Genomic DNA, 19,568 nt, shown 5'->3' with positions numbered 1-19,568 from the left:
CATCTCTGCGGCCCATAGTGACTTGGTGGCAATCTCCCACTTTTATGTCCACATTAGCAATGCTTGTTCCAGGCACATTTTTTTTTTAAATTAAGGTTCAGAAGATAATGGCTAAGATTTCTGCTCCCCAAGACAGAGTGTCTCTAGGCATTGCTCGTGTTTCCTTCCCTGCTTTTCTAAGGTAACCAAGACCTGCCTATATCTTCTTCCCTTTCTTTAGAGTGATTTTGAATATTTGTGCTTCAAGCTATTGTTTTGGCTTTACGGTTTCGCACTCAAAGGGCCATCTTAGTCACAGCTCTAGGGATGCAGCTCAGTAGTCTGTAAATACCGACAAGCAAATATTTTGCAAGTTATTTATCTTGGAAGCCATCCCAAGAAGCCGTGTGGCTGAAATCAATAAAGATTGTTCTTCTATTGACCCAGGTGGCTGTCTCTATAACAGCTCTGAAACCTTCAAGGTCAAATGAGGGCTTTGGGCTTTCTCCTCATGGTCAGTGTCTAACCAGGCTCTGTCATTTTATAAGTAATCATTCATACTCTCAGTAGCTACATGCTACTTCAAAAAATTTATATTTAGTCTTTATTTTACAAGAACTGATATAGGTACATGAAAATAATTTGGGAGAGTAAAGATGTAGCTCAAGTGGTTGAGTGCTTGCCTAGGATATACAAGATCCTGGATTCAAACTCCAGCATCCTAGTAATAATAATAATAATAATTCCTCTTTTCAAGAGTCTAGTTTTCTCTGTCTCTCTGTCTCTCTCTGTGTACTTGTATTAGAGCTTGAACTCAGGAGCCTCATGCTTTGGCTTGGCTTTTGTATGTGTGTGTGTTTGGAAGGGGGGCAGTTCCCGGGGCTTGAACTCAGCACCTGAGTGCTATCCCTGAGCTTCTTTTGCTCAAGGCTAGTGCTTTATCAATGAGGCCACAGCGCTACGTCCTCTGGCTTTTTTTTTTTTTTTGCCAGTCTTTAGACTTGAACTCAGGACCTGGACATTGTCTCTGAGCTGCTTTTGCTCAAGGCTAGTATTCTGCCACTTGAGCCACAGCTCCACTTTTGGCTTTCTCTGTTTATGTGGTATGAGGAATTGAACCCAGGCCTTCATGCATGCTAAGCAAGCACTCTACCATAAGTCACGGTCCCGGCCCTCTGCCACCTTCTTTATCAGCTGTCATCAGATGAAAGAAGCAGAGCAGATACAAGTCTAGATTCCTCTTATCACTAGAAGGTTAGAACCAGAGGCATCAGCCAGAAACCGAATCAGGGAGCACCTCAAGGAAGTATTTTCTGAATGGAGGTCTCTTCCAGGGGGACAACCATGTTGAGAGTTTTGAGCCCTGACTGTGCATATGTGTGCCAGGCAAAGATTCTTGCCACACATACAAAAAAAATGTTCACCATAAACAGCACTGTTCTTACCGTTCTTCCCTCCAAATTCTCATTGATTGTTGTTACAAGCAATTTATATCCTGACAGTACTTCATAGAATATTTTCTGTCTTCTTATGATCTTCATATGTACCTTTGAATTTAATCAATTTAGAAATGACTACAAGAGGAGAAAGATGGCGCCGAGACAATAGGGAGGCACCCCGACTCGCACCAACTGAATAGCGAGCTGGGAACTCCAACACCCAACACTCCACCAAGAACCCAGCAAAACCAGCATCCAGAAGCAGTGGAGAAACGCAGGAAAACAAAAAGGAGCAAAAAAGAAGAACCGAAAACCTACACGGAGCCGGAGATTAATCGGGGCACCCTCCCCCCACCAGCCGGCCCTGGCCCAAACAGGGTCAGGCTGGGAAAGGGAAACCCGGCGATCGGCAGACAGGTTGCCAGGAGCGCAGAATCCATATAGCGGGAGACCCCACGGACACAAAGCAGGGTGCGGACCAAGACACACCCAGCAGCGACGAGAAGTTCGGGTCCACACCGGATTCGGACAAGGGAACCCAGCGCGGCAGAAAGAGGGAACGGGGGAGCCACCACGACACTTCGCCAACCCCTGAAGGGCCAACGGCGGTGCGGGACACGCACACAAAGCAGCAAAAGTGAGTCCCCCATAATCCCTTCCCCCAACGGGAGACCCAAGCCCGACAAAGACGATATATCTCCCTCCCTCCCCCTCCCCACTCCCGTGGGAACAAAGATTCCCCAAATCAGGCGGGAAGCTCCCAGCAGGCACTGGGAAGCCAGTCTAGCAGGGGAAGGGCGGAACAGCCCCAAGCCCCCAAAGGTTCCTGAACTGGCAGAACCGGCCCCGTCCCCTTCCCAACAGGGGCCAGGGACGGCCGGCAGGGCAAGCCCCACCCGAGGCGCCTAGACCTTGCGGACTCTTACAACTAAAATCACAGGCGCTGGTGGGCAATACCAGCCCAGCAGGGTCACCTGAGCCTGATCTCGTTCCCCCTCCTCGAAGCGGAGGCGAGGTCTGAGGGTGCCAAGCCACACCCAGACAGTCGATCCCACTGGGCCCCACACATACTGCTTCCCCCCCCCAACGGACTCGCGGGAGGGCGCAAGCACAACCCAACAACCCAGGGCTCGCTCTGGGAGGCAGACCCCACTTAAGTGCCTGTTGTAGGGGACTCACAGTGCACAGGAGGGCGGGGCCCCGGCGAAAGCGCCCGCTCTGATAGGCGTGCCCTGCACTGGTGGGCGGGGCCACAGCGACAGCACCTGCTGACGCAGACACGCCTACACAGAAGGGAGGGAAGAACTACACAGACTTCCAGATGCGCAAATCACAAAGAAACATAACTCAGTTCATCAAAGGACAAGCCAACTCGCCAGCTCCAAAAAGCAGCACGACTGGAGAGGAGATGGAGAATAAAAAAGCAAATGAGGACATGTTAACAGGAATGATCGAAACCGTCAGAAATGAAATCAGAAAACAATTCCAGGAGTTTAGAGCGGAAATCTGGAAGGACACCCAGGAAGCCAAGAAAGAAATGGAAGCAAAACTGGATACAATGCAAGCCTCGTTTAAAGAAATGGAAGCAAAAATGGATACAATGCAAGCCGCCTTTAAAGAAAATCTCCACACCCTGAGAATTGAAATGCATGAAAAAATAGATTTAAAATACAACTCTTTAAAGGAAGAAATTTCCACGATCAGAGCTGATATGACAACCATGAATAGCTCTCTGACATCCATAAACTCCGCAATTGAAACCATAACACAAAGAGTGGACCATATGGAATCCAGAATCTCTCGCCTGGACGATGAAGCAGCTGACAACAACCAGAAAATGACCACACTCCAAGAAAAGGTGAAGCTTCAGGGAAGATTACTCCAGGAACTAATGGACAAAGACAAGAGATATAATCTGCGTATAATTGGAATAGAAGAAGGAGCCGAATATCAGAGCAGAGGGCTTAATCATGTTCTCAATAAAGTTATTGCAGAAAACTTCCCCAATCTCACAGGGGACCCCATCCAGGTAACCGAAGCCTATAGGACACCTGGCAGGCCAGACCCCAGGAAAACCACCCCAAGGCACATAATATTCAAGACTACAGACCTCAAGATTAAAGAGCAAATTCTGAATTCAGCCAAAGCGAAGAAGGAAACTTTTTTCAATGGGAAGAGGATTCGAATAACATCCGACTTATCCACACAAACTTACCAAGCTCGAAGTGAGTGGAAGAACACCATCCAAGTACTTCAGAATAACAATTTACAACCTCGGATCAAATATCCAGCGAAACTGGAGTTCACATTCGAAGGGAGAACCAGATCTTTCCACACCAAAGAGGAGCTAAAGGAGTATGTGAATAAAAAACCAGCCCTACAGCGAATATTAAGAGGGGAAGCCCACCCAACAGAGATCGTAAAAGACACACAGACAGATTCAGAAAGAAACTTCAATAGCCAAAGTCCAGCAGAAACACAAGCTCACTAAAGACAAGAAGAAAAAAAAAAACAACAGGAAAAAACAGCCCAACAAGAAAATGGAAGGAGAAAAAACACCCTTATCCTTGATCTCTTTAAATATAAATGGCTTAAACTCCCCGATCAAGAGGAGCAGACTGGCAGAATGGATCCGCAAGCAAAAAGTTGACATCTGTTGTCTACAAGAGACCCACCTTACAGCAAGGGACAAAAACAGGCTTCGAATGAAAGGATGGAGCAAGATCTACCAAGCAAATGCACCCACCAAAACGGCAGGTGTAGCCATCCTGATCTCAGACAAGCTGGATTTCTCTTTAAAGTCCACTCAAAAAGACAAAGAAGGACACTACATATTGATACAAGGAAAAATCCAGAATCAAGACATCACGGTGATAAATGTATACTCACCGAACAAAAGAGGCCCGACATATGTCAAGCAAATTCTCACAGAATTACAGAGCAAGATAGATGCAAACACAATCATAGTGGGTGACTTTAATACTCCTCTCTCTCCAAGAGACAGATCCAACACCCAGAGGATTAGTAAGGGAGCTGAGGACCTAAATAACACCATTGCCCAAATGGATCTAACAGACCTATATAGAACCTTCCACCCTACAGAGACCCAATACACCTTCTTTTCAGCAGCCCATGGATCATATTCCAAAATAGACCACGTCATAGCCCACACAAAGAACCTCAGCAAATACAAAAGAATTGACATCATCCCATGTATTATATCTGATCACAGTGGATTAAAGGTAACCCTCAACAACAAAGGATACCACAGAGCCTATACACACTCTTGGAGGCTAAACCCCACGCTGCTATCCAACACTTGGGCCACAGATCAAATTAAAGATGAAATCAACGAATTCATAAGCCACAATGACAAAGAAAACACATCACAAAGAAACCTATGGGACACAGCTAAGGCAGTACTGAGGGGCAAGATCATTGCACTCAGTACCCACATTAAAAGAATGGAAGCAGAGCAGGTGAATACCCTCACGATGAAACTAAAACAACTGGAGAAACAAGAAATGACAGAATCTAAAACGACTAGGAGGGGAGAGATTACAAAGATTAAAGAAGAGATAAATCTGATTGAAAATAGAAAGACCATTCAACAAATAAATAAGACTAAAAGCTGGTTCTTTGAGAAAATAAACAAAATTGACAGACCCCTTGCAAGACTCACAAAAAAAAGAAGAGAAGAGACTCATATACGTAAAATCAGGGACTCCACAGGAAAAATTACAACAAATACACACGATATTCAAACAATCATAAGGAGCTATTTCCAAAACCTCTACTCAACAAAAAACAATAATTTTACAGAAATGGATCAATTCTTAGAGAAGTACAAACTGCCCAAACTGAACCAAGAAGAAATAAATCAACTAAATAAACCAATAACTTACGGTGAGATACAGGAGGTAATCAAGAACCTCCCTACTAAGAAAAGCCCAGGCCCAGATGGATTCACCAATGAATTCTACAAAACCTTTAGTGAGGAGCTAATTCCAATACTCCTCAAACTCTTCCGCGAAATAGAAACGGAGGGAAAAATCCCGAACTCATTCTACGAAGCTAATATCATACTCATCCCCAAACCAGGCAAAGATCCAACAAAAAAAGAGAACTACAGACCAATATCACTAATGAACACAGATGCAAAGCTCCTCAATAAAATATTAGCTAACAGGATCCAGAAAGTGATCAAGAATATCATACATCATGACCAAGTAGGCTTCATCCCTCAGTCACAAGGATGGTTCAACATCCGTAAATCAATCAATGTAATTCACCACATAAACAGAACTAAAATCAAGAATCACATTGTTATCTCAGTCGATGCCCAAAAAGCCTTTGACAAAATACAACATCCATACCTATTAAAAGCTTTGGAGAGAACAGGAATAGATGGAACATTCCTCAAAACAATAAAAGCCATATACAACAGACCAACTGCTAATATCATATTAAATGGAGAGAAACTTAAATCATTCCCCCTAAACACAGGAACAAGACAAGGATGCCCACTCTCCCCACTTCTGTTCAACATAGTACTGGAATCCCTAGCCATAGCAATAAGGCAAGAGGAGGACATCAAAGGGATCCACATCGGCAAGGAAGAAATCAAGTTATCCCTATTCGCAGACGACATGATCTTATATCTCAAGGACCCAAAAAACTCAGTACCCAAACTCCTACATCTAATAAACCAATTTGGCAAAGTAGCAGGATACAAAATCAATCCACAAAAGTCAGCAGCTTTTCTGTACACCAGCAATAGACAAACAGAAAAGGAAATTATGGAAACGATTCCATTTACAGTAGCCAAAAAAAGAATAAAGTACCTAGGGATCAACTTAACCAAGGACGTGACGGACCTATTCAATGAAAACTACAAAAATCTAATAAGGGAAATCAAAGAAGACACAAGGAGATGGAAAGACCTCCCATGCTCATGGGTAGGCAGAATCAATATAGTGAAAATGGCCATACTGCCCAAATTGTTATACAAATTCAATGCAATACCTATCAAAATCCCAGCCACATTCTTCACTGAAATAGAGAAACCAATCCATAAGTTCATATGGAACAGCAAAAAACCTAGAATAGCCAAAGCAATTCTAGGCAAAAAACATAGTGCAGGAGGTATCACCATACCAGACTTCAAGCTCTACTACAAGGCCATCATAACAAAAACAGCATGGTATTGGTATAAAAACAGATCGGAAGACCAGTGGATTAGAATTGAAGACCCAGAAATAAAACCGCACTCTTACAGCCAACTGATATTCGACAAAGGAGCTAAAGACATACAATGGAATAAACATAGCCTCTTCAACTACTGGTGCTGGGAGAACTGGGCAGCCATATGCAGAAAACTCAAAGTAGACCCAAGCCTATCACCATGCACCAAGATCAACTCAAAATGGATCAAGGACCTCAACATCAGACCTGAATCCTTGAAACTACTGAAGGACAGAGTAGGAAAGACACTAGAACTTATAGGCACAGGAAGGAACTTCCTGAATAGAGTCCCAGGCGCACAACAAATAGGGGAAAGACTCAACAAATGGGACTACTACAAATTAAAAAGTTTCTGCACAGCTAAGGTCATAGCCACCAAAATAGAAAGACAGCCAACGATATGGGAAAGGATATTTACCAGCACAGCAACAGACAAAGGCCTGATATCTGTCATCTACAGAGAACTCAAAAAACTAAGCCCCTCCAAGCCCAATAAACCTATTAGGAAATGGGCAAAAGAGCTAAAGAGAGACTTCACAAGAGAAGATATAAAAATGGCAAAGAAACACATGAGGAAATGCTCAACATCCCTGCTAGTAAAGGAAATGCAAATAAAAACAACCCTGAGATACCACCTCACCCCAGTTAGAATGGCCTATACTCTGAACTCAGGAAACAACAAATGCTGGAGGGGCTGTGGGGAAAGAGGAACCCTTCTCCATTGTTGGTGGGAGTGCAAATTAGTACAGCCACTTTGGAGAACAGTATGGAGGTTTCTCAAAAAGCTCAATATAGACCTACCCTATGACCCAGCCATACCACTCCTAGGCATCTATCCTAAACAGCAAAACCCAAGATATCAAAAGGACATTTGTACTTCCATGTTTATCGCAGCACAATTCACAATAGCCAAAATTTGGAAACAACCCAGATGCCCCTCCACAGATGAATGGATCCAAAAAATATGGTACTTATACACAATGGAATACTACATAGCGATTAGGAATGGTGAAATATTGTTATTTGCAGGGAAATGGTCAGAACTCGAACAAATAATGTTGAGTGAGACAAGCCTAGAACACAGAAAACAAAGGGGCATGATCTCCCTGATATATGACTGTTAACAAAGGGAGATGGAGAGACAGTAGAGACCAAGTCTGTGAACACTGTATATGTGCTTGATACATTGTATACTGCATATGGGTCTACCTGATCTAGACAAGGGATGGGAAAACAGGTTGTAAGATATCACAAGAAATGTACACAATGCCCTACTATGTAACTGCACCCTCTTTGCACAGCACCTTGTAAAAAAAAAAAAAAATTTATGTTCAATTGATAATAAAAAAAAAATTTAAAAAAATAAAAAAAAAAAAAAAAAAAAAAAAAAGAAATGACTACATCTTCCTGGGCTGGGAATGTGGCTTAGTGGTAGCGTGCTTGCCTAGCATGCATGAAGCCCTGGGTTCGATTCCTCGGTACTACATAAACAGAAAAAGCTGGAAGGGGTGCTGTGGCCCAGGTGGCAGAAGGCTAGCCTTGAACGAAAAGAAGCTCAGGGACAGTGCCCAGGCCTTGGATTAAAGCCTTAGAACTGGCAAAAAAATAAAAATAAAAATATTGCATTTTCCTAAAAGGTTATCTCCTGGAGCAGTTTTAGTTGTAGTAGCCAACAACTGGTCAGGTAAGACCACTTGGCTCCCAGTGCAAGTACCAGATATATTAACTTCTCCATGATCACTCCTATGTCTCAAGACCTTGAAAGAGCAATTTGAGTGTTTTTGTTCTGGGTAATTCCTGTAATGCCTACATCATTATATGATGCGGAGTTAAACTAGAAGTAAACCAAGCATGGGCAGTGGGGGCATATGCCTGTAATCATAGCTACTCAAGAGGTGGAGAAGTAATGAGGTTCAAAGCCAGCCCAGAGAGTAAAGCTCTCAAGACTCTTATCTCCAATTAATCACCAAAATAAAGCCAGAAGTGGAGCTGTGGCTCCAGCCTTGAGCAAAAAAGCCCAGGGACAGTGCCCAGCCCCTAAATTTCAGCCCCAGGATTGGCACACACACACACAAAGTATTATTAATCACCACTACTACATTGTAACAGCAACAGCATAATGGTTTTCTGTAGCAGCTGGACTGCATTAAGAGATGTCGAGATAACTGGCAGAATATGATTTATAGGAATGTCTCAGACTATGTCTGAAAGAGATTAGCATCTGACCTGGAACACTGAGCAAAGATGTTCCTCAACAATGTGAGTGCTTCTTATCCAATTCATCGTAGGCCTGAATAGAATGAAAAAGGCAGTGAAAGGGCAAATGCACTGTGCGAGCTGAGACAACATTGCTCTGGGTTCTTGGGTCTTTGGACTCAGATGTGTACTTTTCACCAATGGCCTCCAGAGTCTCAGTTGACTTGTCGTTCAAGCTACTAGATCACAGATTTTGGAACTTCTTTTTGTTTCTTTGTTTTGCCAGTCCTGGGGCTTGAACTCAAGGGCCTGATCACCGTCTTTGTCTTCTTTTTGCTCAAGGTTAGCACTCTACCTCTTGAGCCATACTGCCACATCTGGCTTTTTCTGTTTATGTGGTACTGAGGAATCAAACCCAGGGCTTCATGCATGCTAGGCAAGCTCTCTGCCACTAAGCCACATGCTCAGCCCCATGATTTTGGAACTTGTTGGCTCCCACAATTATGGGATCCAATTTCAACAAAAAAAATCTCTTTACCACTTCATCTCTTACTTTCTTTATATATATTTGTTTGGTTGATACATATATATGTACATGTATATATATGTATATATGTATACATATATATATTCAAGTATAAACACGCACACACAAACACGTACAATTGGCTTGATTTCTTTGGAAAACTCTAACACAAATAGCATCAAACATTCCAGTGTTTTGACTATTGTTCTAAGTGTTTACATATATTGACATATTTAATCCTCACAATTTTGTTTGTTTGTTTTTGCCAGTCCTGAGCCTTGGTCTCAGGGCCTGTGCACTGTCCCTGGCTTCTTTTTGCTCAAGGCTAGCACTCTGCCACTTGAGCCACAGTGCCACTTCTGGCCATTTTCTATATATATGTGGTGCTGGAGAATCAAACCCAGGGCTTCATGTATATGAGGCAAGCACTCTTGCTATTAGGCCATATTCCCAGCCCCTAATCCTCACAATTTTATGAAGTATAAACTACATAGTAACAGAGTAGGGCTGGGAATGTAGTTTCGTAGTATAGTGGTACAGTGCTTGCCTAGCATGCATGAAGCCCTGGCTTTGACTCCTCATTACCACATAAACAGAAAAAGCTGGAAGTGGCACTGTGGCTCACATGGTAGAGTGCTAGCCTTGAGCAAAAGAAGCTTCGGGACAGTATCCAGGCCCTGGACTCCAGCCCCAGGACTGGCAAAATAATAATAATAATGGCAGAAAGTTAGACACAGAGAGATTGGCTAACTTAAGGTTAGCTATGGTTGTACACAAAGCAAAAGAGGGCTGGGGATATGGCCTAGTGGCGAGAGAGCTTGCCTCGTATACATGAGACCCAGGGTTCGATTCCCCAGCACCATGTATACAGAAAACGGCCAGAAGTGGCACTGTGGCTCGAGTGGCAGAGTGCTAGCCTTGAGCAAAAAGGAAGCCAGGGACAGTGCTCAGGCCCTCAGTCCAAGGCCCAGGACTGGCCAAAAAAACAAAACAAAAAACAACAAAACAAAACAAAACAAAGCAAAAGAGGTGTGTGCAGCCAGGTCTGGTGGTGCCTGCCTGAAATCTCAGCACTTGGGAGACTCGGGCAAGAGGATCATGAGTTTGAGACCAGTCTGAGCTACATAGTGGTAGTCTGCTATAAATAAATAAATAAACAAACAAATAAAATATGCATTGTTCTTTAGAAAAGTAGTTTTTATTCTTAGACTATGGAATGCATGCTCATTGTGTTAAAAGTTCTATAGTATTGAGAATTACAATGACAAAAGCTAATTAAGAAGGCACTAAATTCTACCACTCAGTGGTAATGCGGGCTAATATTTCAGTAAATGTCCTCCAGACATCTCTTTATGTATTTAGAGATGTATTGATTTGTGATTATAACATAAATGGAATCAAGCACACAGCACTTTTCTGTAATCTACTTTTTCTCCTCTCTGACATGCCCTGGGCATCAGCAAGCTTTTATACACAGCAAAATGCTACATAACTCTCTCTGGTCCTTAGAATGATTGGGGCTGAGGGGAGACTCCCAGCTCCTTGGAAGGGCGGACTTGAGATCAGTCTTTCCAGTCCCTGAAGGACTGGTTTTATATCTGTGATTCTACTGTAACCTTCTTTAGGAATACCACCAAAATCCTTTCTAGGACCAAAGCCAGGAAGGGCAGTCAGCCAGTGACTCTCCCCTGAGGGCCTGATCCCAGCTTCTAGAGAATTAGTGCTGACAATTGGTTTGGTGATGTATGAGGTCATAGGTCAGTGGTACCAGCGACCCCAACACACAGACACATGTCCTTTGTGGTAAAGCTAAGCTGTCCCTGGGCTATGTTATTTAGATAGTACAGAGATACATGATGAGCTGATGAGAGAAGAAACGAGGAACCTCAGTAAGTTTTGTGGTGAGTGTTGAACCTACATACCCAACTAAAAATCCTTGTCACCTCACAGTCAGCATGGATGACACCCTTGAGTTGTACATGACTAGCTGTAACTGATAGCCAAGCTAGAGATTCACTGTGTCTGGGCCTGAAGGGTAAAGATATTCTATAGTCAGTTGAAGGAGAATAATACTAATGATGACAACCAACAGAGCTTCTACTGTGCTCAGCATTCATACTTACCTGCATGTTTGACACGTATCCTAGCTTTTGAGTTTTGCAGTGACCTATGAGAGTTGTTAATGTCATCATACAAGTTTACTTATTTATTTATTTTTGTCAGTCATGGAGTTTGAACTCAGGGCCTGGGCACTGTCTTAGAGCCTCATTTATGCTTAAGGATAATGCTCTAGCATTTGAGCCACAGTGCCACTTCTGGATTTTTTCTGTTTATGTGGTACTGAAGAATCAAACCAGGGCTTCATGCATGCCAGGCAAGTATTCTACCACTAAACCGCATTCCCCAGCCATCATAAGTTTTAAAGATGAGCAAACACCTGCACAGAAAACTTGGTCCAAAGGTCATAGCTAGTAATTGACAGAGAAGAAACTACCACCCAGCACAGAGCCTTGAACATCTGTGTGTTTATTCATTTTCTATACTGCCTTCAGGGAAATGAAACAGAGATATTTATGGCTTCTAATAATGTTTCCTTCCTAGGGAACTCTTCTTGATATCCATGTGGAAGAAAGGGTAGAGTGTGGTAGTTCAGACCCAGATGGATCACTTAAATATGGCAGGTTCGCAGCAAGTCATTTACCTTTCCTGAGCGTTAGCATCTGGTCTGTCGAATAAGCTAGCGATCCTTCTCTCATGGCATACGGCAAGGAGATACAATTGCCTGGTGCACTTAAAATACATACTAAGTACATAGTAATGGGTTGGCAAGGGCGTTGGCAGGAATAAACAAATCGGTAGGGACAAACACAGGTTTTCAGTAATAGTCGATACTAGGATAAAAGTGACGGAGCCAAACCATCCTCCAAGTAAGCCAGTGCCAGGAAACAAAGGCAGGAGAGCAATAGAAAGAGAAAGGCACAAAGGCATGACATTGAACCAGAGCCTTTCAAGTTGCCAACCCAAATTCTGAAGCGTGCTTGGCCTATGGGCTGTGGTCAGGATCACCTGAGCATCTACCTCTCACTGTTGGGACTAATTGTCGCTGCTGGCCCTCTGCCTCAAACCTGCATGCGACCTCCTCCAGAACCTCACTCCAGCCTGGGACTCTGACCTCAGCTCCTGTGCAGTTAACTGTGACCTTTGCAGAGTGGAAGCCTGGCCTTGATACTTAGGTCTGAAGAGGTCTTCTCTAGGGCACTTGTGGTAGCCTATACTCTGAATGTAGAATGTTCCCCCAAAGACCCAGGGATCACAGAGTTGGTCCTCAGCTGGCATTACTAGCAGGTGGTAGAATATTCTGTTCTGATGACATTGTCAAAAAAGAAATGCACTCATTACCTGACTTATGAAATGGTGACCCCTCTGTACAACACTTTAATAATAACAATAAACTTAGGTTTAAAAAATAAAAGATTAGAAAGCCAGGGTCCCTGGGTTTTAAATTCCATGTGTTCTTAGGCAGATTACTTGTTTGTGTTCTAGCTTTCTAATCTGTTGAATTGCACTGATAAAAGAATCCATGTGAGACTGGGAATGTGGGCTTACTGGCAGAGTGTTTGCCTAGCATGCACAAAGCCCTGGGTTCAGTTCTTCAGCACCACATAAACAGAAAAGGAGCTAGAAGTGGTACAGTAGTTCAAGTGGTAGAGTGCTAGCCGTACGCAAAAGAAGTCAGGGACAGTGCTCCAGTCATGAGTCCAAGCCCCAGGACTGGCAAAAAAAAAAAAAAAGAAGGTCTATGTCACTAGGTCCTTGAGTATTGTTAGGGATTGAATGTATCCCCTACCTACACCTATCTCCAATCCTGCTCATGTTAAAGACCTATCCTCTAGTATGTCAGAAGTTGACTTTATTTGGAAATAGAGTCTGTACAACACTAATGAAATTTAAATGAGGCCCCGAGGTAAGTCCTCATACAATATGGCAGGTATCCTTGTGAAAAGGGGGAAATAGGACATAGAGACACAAACATACACCAAGGACTTGGGAATATTACAAGTCATGCTGCCACAGGTCAGGGAAACTTCTGGAACAACCAGAAGCTACAAGAGGCCAAGAGGAGCCTTTCCTTATAGGTCAGGTGTGAGACAGTAACTTCTTCTTGCCTGAACCCACCAAGTTTGTGGTACTTTTGTTATACTTGCCCTAGGAAATTAACACATAGATTAAATAAGCGGGTAATGAACTCATTTAGACCATGATTAATATACATCAAACATGGTATACATTTTAGCTAGCATGATTACAAAAATCCACTCCCACAGGGGCTGGGAATGTGGCTTAGCAATAGAGTGGTTGCCTAGCATGCACAAAGCCCTAGGTTTGATTCCTCAGCACCACATAAACAGAAAAGGCTGGAAGTGGCGCTGTGGCTCAAATGGTAGAGTGCTAACATTGAGCAGAAAAGGAAGCCAGGGACAGTGCTCAGGATCTGAGTTCAAGCCCCAGGACTGGCTAAAAAAATCCCTTCCCACCTCCTTCCCTTCTCTCTCCCTTCTCCCTTCCTTTCCCTTGCCTCCCCTTCCCCTTCCTTTTCCCTTTCTCTTCTTCCTTTCTTCCTTCCTTTCTTCTTTCCTTCCTTCCTTCCTTCCTTCCTTCTTCCTTCCTGTAGTGGGGATTGAACACAGGGTCTTTGCATATGCTAAGCAGATATTCTACACCAAACTACATCCTCAGCTGCTTCATTGTTTTGTTTTGTTTTTTGGCCAGTCCTGGGGCTTTGAACTCAGGGGCCTGAGCACTGTCCCTGGCTTCTTTTTGCTCAAGGCTAGCACTCTGCCACTTGAGCCACAGCGCCACTTCCAGCTTTTTCTGTTTATGTGGTGCTCAGGAATCAAACCCAGGGCTTCATGCATGCTAGGCAAGCACTCTACTCACTAAGCCACATTCCCAGCCCCCTCCTGCTTCATTCTTTTCAATGATTTTATAATATTTTATTTGTGGCATTGGAAAAAATTATCATTAAAATTTTGTGATCAAAACAATATATTATTAAAAATTAATACTAAGGGCTGGGGGATATAGCCTAGTGGCAAGAGTGCCTGCCTCGGATACACGAGGCCCTAGGTTCGATTCCCCAGCACCACATATACAGAAAACGGCCAGAAGCGGCGCTGTGGCTCAAGTGGCAGAGTGCTAGCCTTGAGCGGGAAGAGAAGCCAGGGACAGTGCTCAGGCCCTGAGTCCAAGGCCCAGGACTGGCCAAAAAAAAAAAAAAAAAAAAAAAAAAAAAAAAAAAAAAAAAAAAAATTAATACTAAAATACATGAAGATTAGCAGTATTTTTATTTAAATATTTTCAAATCTTCAGTTTCACTTTCCAAAAGCAAACATTCAATTACTTAGCCCTTTTTTTTTTTTTTTGTCGGTTTGTGAGGTTTGAATTCTGGGCCTGGGTCTGTCCCTGAGCGCCTCTGTGCTCAAGGCTAGTGCTTCTACCACTTGAACCACAGTGCCACTTCCAGTTCCTGAGGGCTTAATTGGAGATGGAGATAAGAGTATTACAGGGACTTTCCTTTCGGGCTAGTTTCCCACCAAAATCCTCAGATCTCAGCCTCCTGAGTGTAAGGTTTGCCAGAAAGGAAATCCACCACATGGTTCAGAGAAGAGTTTATTGGAGGGAGAGCAAATTGCCCACCCCACACAAGATGGAGGCACACAGAGACAGAGGGGAAAGGAAGAGGGGACAAAGAAAGAAAGAGCAAGAGAAAGGAAGAGAGAAAAGGAAAGAGAGCAGGGACTGTGTTGAGCTGGATTAAATAGGGAGGTATGGCCAGATGGATTGGATGTGACCGCAGAGAAGGAGGAGGTAACTGCCTCCAGGTGTGCCAGTTACCTAGGTACTGGCACAGGTACTGGGCGAAGACTTAAACAGGTGGCATCATCTGCATGGAGCCCTCCCAGGGACCTTACACTGAGTAGCTACGATAATAGGTGTGAGCCACCAGCTCCTGGCTTATTTAACTCTCCTTGTTGGAATTTTCCCCCATTTTTCTAAGCAATTGGTTTATATGACTTCTTCATGATTTATTGATTTTAGACACCTCCTTCTGCAACCTAGTTATGATAAATGAACATTCTGGTTTATGACCCCCTCACCCCCACATTCTCATTTTCCTCTCTTTGACGTCACAATATAATTATGTAATTATTTTAGTTATGTAATAGTCTACTAAGATAGGTTTTGTTTTTTTTTGGCCAGTCCTGTGGCTTGGACTCAGGGCCTGAGCACTGTCCCTGGCTTCTTTTTGTTCAAGGCTAGCACTCTGCCACTTGAGCCACAGCGCCACTTCTGGCCGTTTTCTGTATATGTGGTGCTGGGGAATCGAACCCAGGGCCTCATGTATACGAGGCAGGCACTCTTGCCACTAGGCCCATATTCCCAGCCCCCTAAGATAGTTTTTTTTTTTTAATGTCTTTGAGATTCAATTTAGACTCCAAAGCTGAGAACAACAGATATTCTAAATAGTTTCTAGACAATCTACACAGGAATTGAAAATAAGATGGCCCCAAAGTGACTCTTCCTGGATACTTACTATCTCTGGTGCACAATAGAGAAGGCCAAGAATTAAATGGTGGTTGAAGGGACCAGAAGTGGAGATAACTTTGGCAAGAGTTATCAGATATGTGCTCCTGTTAGGTTTTTAAAGTAGGTAGCCAGTAAAGGAGAACGCCATGCGGTATTCAGGCAAGAGAGAAAGTTTATTACCGAACTGCTGGCCTGTGGCCAAGATGACCCATGGCCGGAGAGAAGGGAGAGAGAGAGAGCGACCCCCACCCAGCCCTGCCTTATATCTAGGGCAGGGGCAGGGGCAGGGGGTTGTGGCCAGGTGGATTAGGATGTGACCTCAGGGAAAGGGGAGGTAACTGCCTCTAGGTCTGCAGGTTACCCAGGTAACTGGATGGAGACTTAATGAGGTGGGGGCATCTGCATGTAGCCTTCAAGGAGAGGACCTAACAGCTCCACCTCCCCAATTTAGTGAATGGGAGGAAGAGTCCTCCCACACATTCCAGACCAACTGGGGAAGTTTCAAGAAATTCTACAGAAACCAAAACGTGATCCAGAATGTTGGGTAAGAATCACATGTAGGGGGAGGTGGTGGTGGAGAGTTCAAAGGTCAGTAGGTAGCTAGAACAGTCCTAGAACCTTCTGCCTGTTAGCAGAACAAAGTGTCAGGTTTGGAAACTTATCAAGGATTACTATCTACCAGATTACTATCAATCAATCACTAATCAAGGATTGCTGTGGCAAGGCAGGGTTCTATGGGGATTAGATTGAATCTTGAGGAAGTAATTAGCCAATAGGTTGCATTCAAAAGTTTCCAAAGAGCACTATCTAGAAAGGTGAAATGTAACCCCAACCAAGAGGGTCCAGGTGCTAAGGGAATAGGCCCATGGCCCGCCAAGTATGGAATAATGTCCCAGGTCAGTACATTAAAAACACCCTGATTATGGGGCTGTACCTGTGAGACATACCTTGGACATCTGATTACTGCAAAAAGCTTCCCTCAGCAGATGACAACTATGTAGGTCTACAGCTTTTTTTCCCCTCATATTTCTAATCTTTCTAGACTGCCTCTAACCTAGAACAGAGGCAGCATAAAGAGGAATATGGAACAAGATGGAATATAGTGACATTTACCCTATACAGAGGCTTATCAGACTTAGGGGGGAAAAGTGGATGCCCAGTTATTATTATTATATATATTTTTTGCCAGTCCTGGGTGTTAGCATTTCCCTAGCCTCAGGTCCTCAGCTCCTCCCACTAGCCCCCAGATCCACCCATGATCCACTAATGAGCCACTCCTACTCACTGTAAGCTTCTAGATGCCCGCGCCCCCCCCCACCATAAGCTCTGCCCTTTGGCAATATGACTCTGCCCTTGGCTGATGATACCTGAGGGGCAGGCGGAGCACCTCCCACCTTAGTTGCTTGAAGGTATAAAGACCCCCAGAGAGAGAAGCTGCCACCTGGATAAGGTGCAGACGCCATGTAGCTTCCTCTCCCGTGGGAACCATGGCCCCACTAATAAACCTCCTTATGAACCTTCTTCTCCTGCCTGTGATTATCTCCGCATGGTCCTCTGAGATGGCCAATACCTATGCTTTCACTGGGCCTTGGACTCAGGGCCTGAGCACTGTCCCCGGCTTCTTTTTGCTCAAGGCTAGCACTCTGCCACTTGAGCCACAGTGCCACTTCTGGCCATTTTCTATATATGTGGTGCTGGGGAATTGAACCCAGGGCTTCATGTATATGAGGCAAGCACTCTTGTCAGTAGGCCATATTCCCAGCCCCCCAGTTAAATATTTCAAACAATGAATACCCTCTCTCAGTTTCTGTGTGTGTGTGTGTGTGTGTGTGTGTGTGTGTGTGTGTGTGTGTGTGTGTGTGAGAGAGAGAGAGAGAGAGAGAGAGAGAGAGAGAGAGAGAGAGAGCTCAGGGCCTGAGCACTGTCCTTGAGCTTGTTTGCTCAAAAGTTTGCAGCTGGCACCAGTAATCCTAGCAACTAGATAGGCTGAGACCTGAAGATTGTAGCCAAATGTGGGCAAGAAAAGTCTGTTGGATTGTTATCTCCAATTAATCACCAAAAGCCAGAAGTGGAGCTGTGGCTCAAGTGGCAAAATGCTAGCCTTGAGTGAAAATGCTCAGGGACAGTGCCCAGGCCTGAGTTCAAGTCCCAGGACTAGTAACAACAAAAGCAAAAAAACAAAACAAAAGCCATTGTGGTTCTATTTCTGTAAGCAGCTTATTCAGCTTGTTAAGCTTGTCAAGCTTATTAAGCAGCTTGGTTGTGTCATTATGTTTCCTCTTATTAATTCAGAAAAGATTTTTTTTATATAGTCAAAGACAACCTAGGGACTGGGAATGTGGCTTAGTGGCAGAGTCCTTGCCTAGCATGCACGAAGCCCTGAGTTCGATTCCTCAGTACCACATACACAGATAAAGCCAGAAGTGGCGCTGTGGCTCAAGTGGCAGAGTGCTAACCTTGAGCAAAAGAAGCTCAGGGACAGTGCTCAGGCCCTGAATTCAAGCCCCAGGACTGGAAAAAATAAATAAATAAATGCAAGAAGTGGCACTGTAGCTCAAAATGGCAGAGTGCCAGAGAGAGAGAGAGAGAGAGAGAGAGAGAGAGAGAGAGAGAGAGAGAGAGAGAGAGAGAGAAGAAAACCTCTTTTGTTTGAGAAGTGGAAATGACAAGTGACAGAGGACAGATAAGTGGATCTTTGCTGACAGTTGTGTTGGGCAGTTTAATTTTTACTGTGCCCCATTGTTAATATCTATAGCAGCTCCTCAAACAAAACTCCCTCACATGACAGTCTCTTTACATTTTTCCTTTCATGCTTACATGTTCATTCTTCCTTAAAAATTTCCCAAGACATGGCTTACCAGTATTTTCTTCTTTGTACATGATCCCTCACCTATAACCATGAAATTAACCCATACCAGGAAAATAGCAGCAATGATCATCTGGCAGAATTATGGGAAACATCTCTTGAGGTACTATTACTGTGCAATAATAATAATATAGTTGGAACGTGAAACACTAAAATCGCAAAAATCTTTTTCCTTTCTCCATCCATGATCAAATGATTCTGCTTTGATAACAAATCTCAGTTGTAATGTTCAGTTTCTCATAAGAAACTTTTACTTGCTGATGAGATTTTTGTCTCTGAAGTAATGAGAATTATATAAGGTAAATGTTACATTGTAGACTACTGTCACTGCATATAAATTTCCATTGGAAATGATTGCAAACCACTCAGCTAATTTTCACAGATAATTCCCCTCAAAGAATCCCTTTGTTCTTGAGGGAAATAAAGCATTCCAAAAACAAAGATATTAAAATGTGAATTCAGACGAGATCTTGGAGAACAATAGACAGAAAAAATTGCATTTCAAATTAGCTGTCAATCAAGTCCCACGTTTGTCAATAATTTCTCAGAACCAAGGATGTGCTTGCTTCTTATTTTTATTTATAAATTCAATTCTAAGATGGCAGTGAGACAGGCCAAGTCTCTTGTTTTATTGTCTAATTTACTTACTTCTCTAGAATAAATGGCATTAGAAGGGCTTGATTCCAGAATGCCATGGCCCTGGAATAAAAAGTCTGTGCCTGTCGTGTAG

The sequence above is a fragment of the Perognathus longimembris genome, chromosome 12 (genome assembly GCF_023159225.1).
Source record: "Perognathus longimembris pacificus isolate PPM17 chromosome 12, ASM2315922v1, whole genome shotgun sequence".
NCBI classification, from domain to species: Eukaryota; Metazoa; Chordata; class Mammalia; order Rodentia; family Heteromyidae; genus Perognathus; species Perognathus longimembris.
This window is presented reverse-complemented; position numbering follows the sequence as displayed.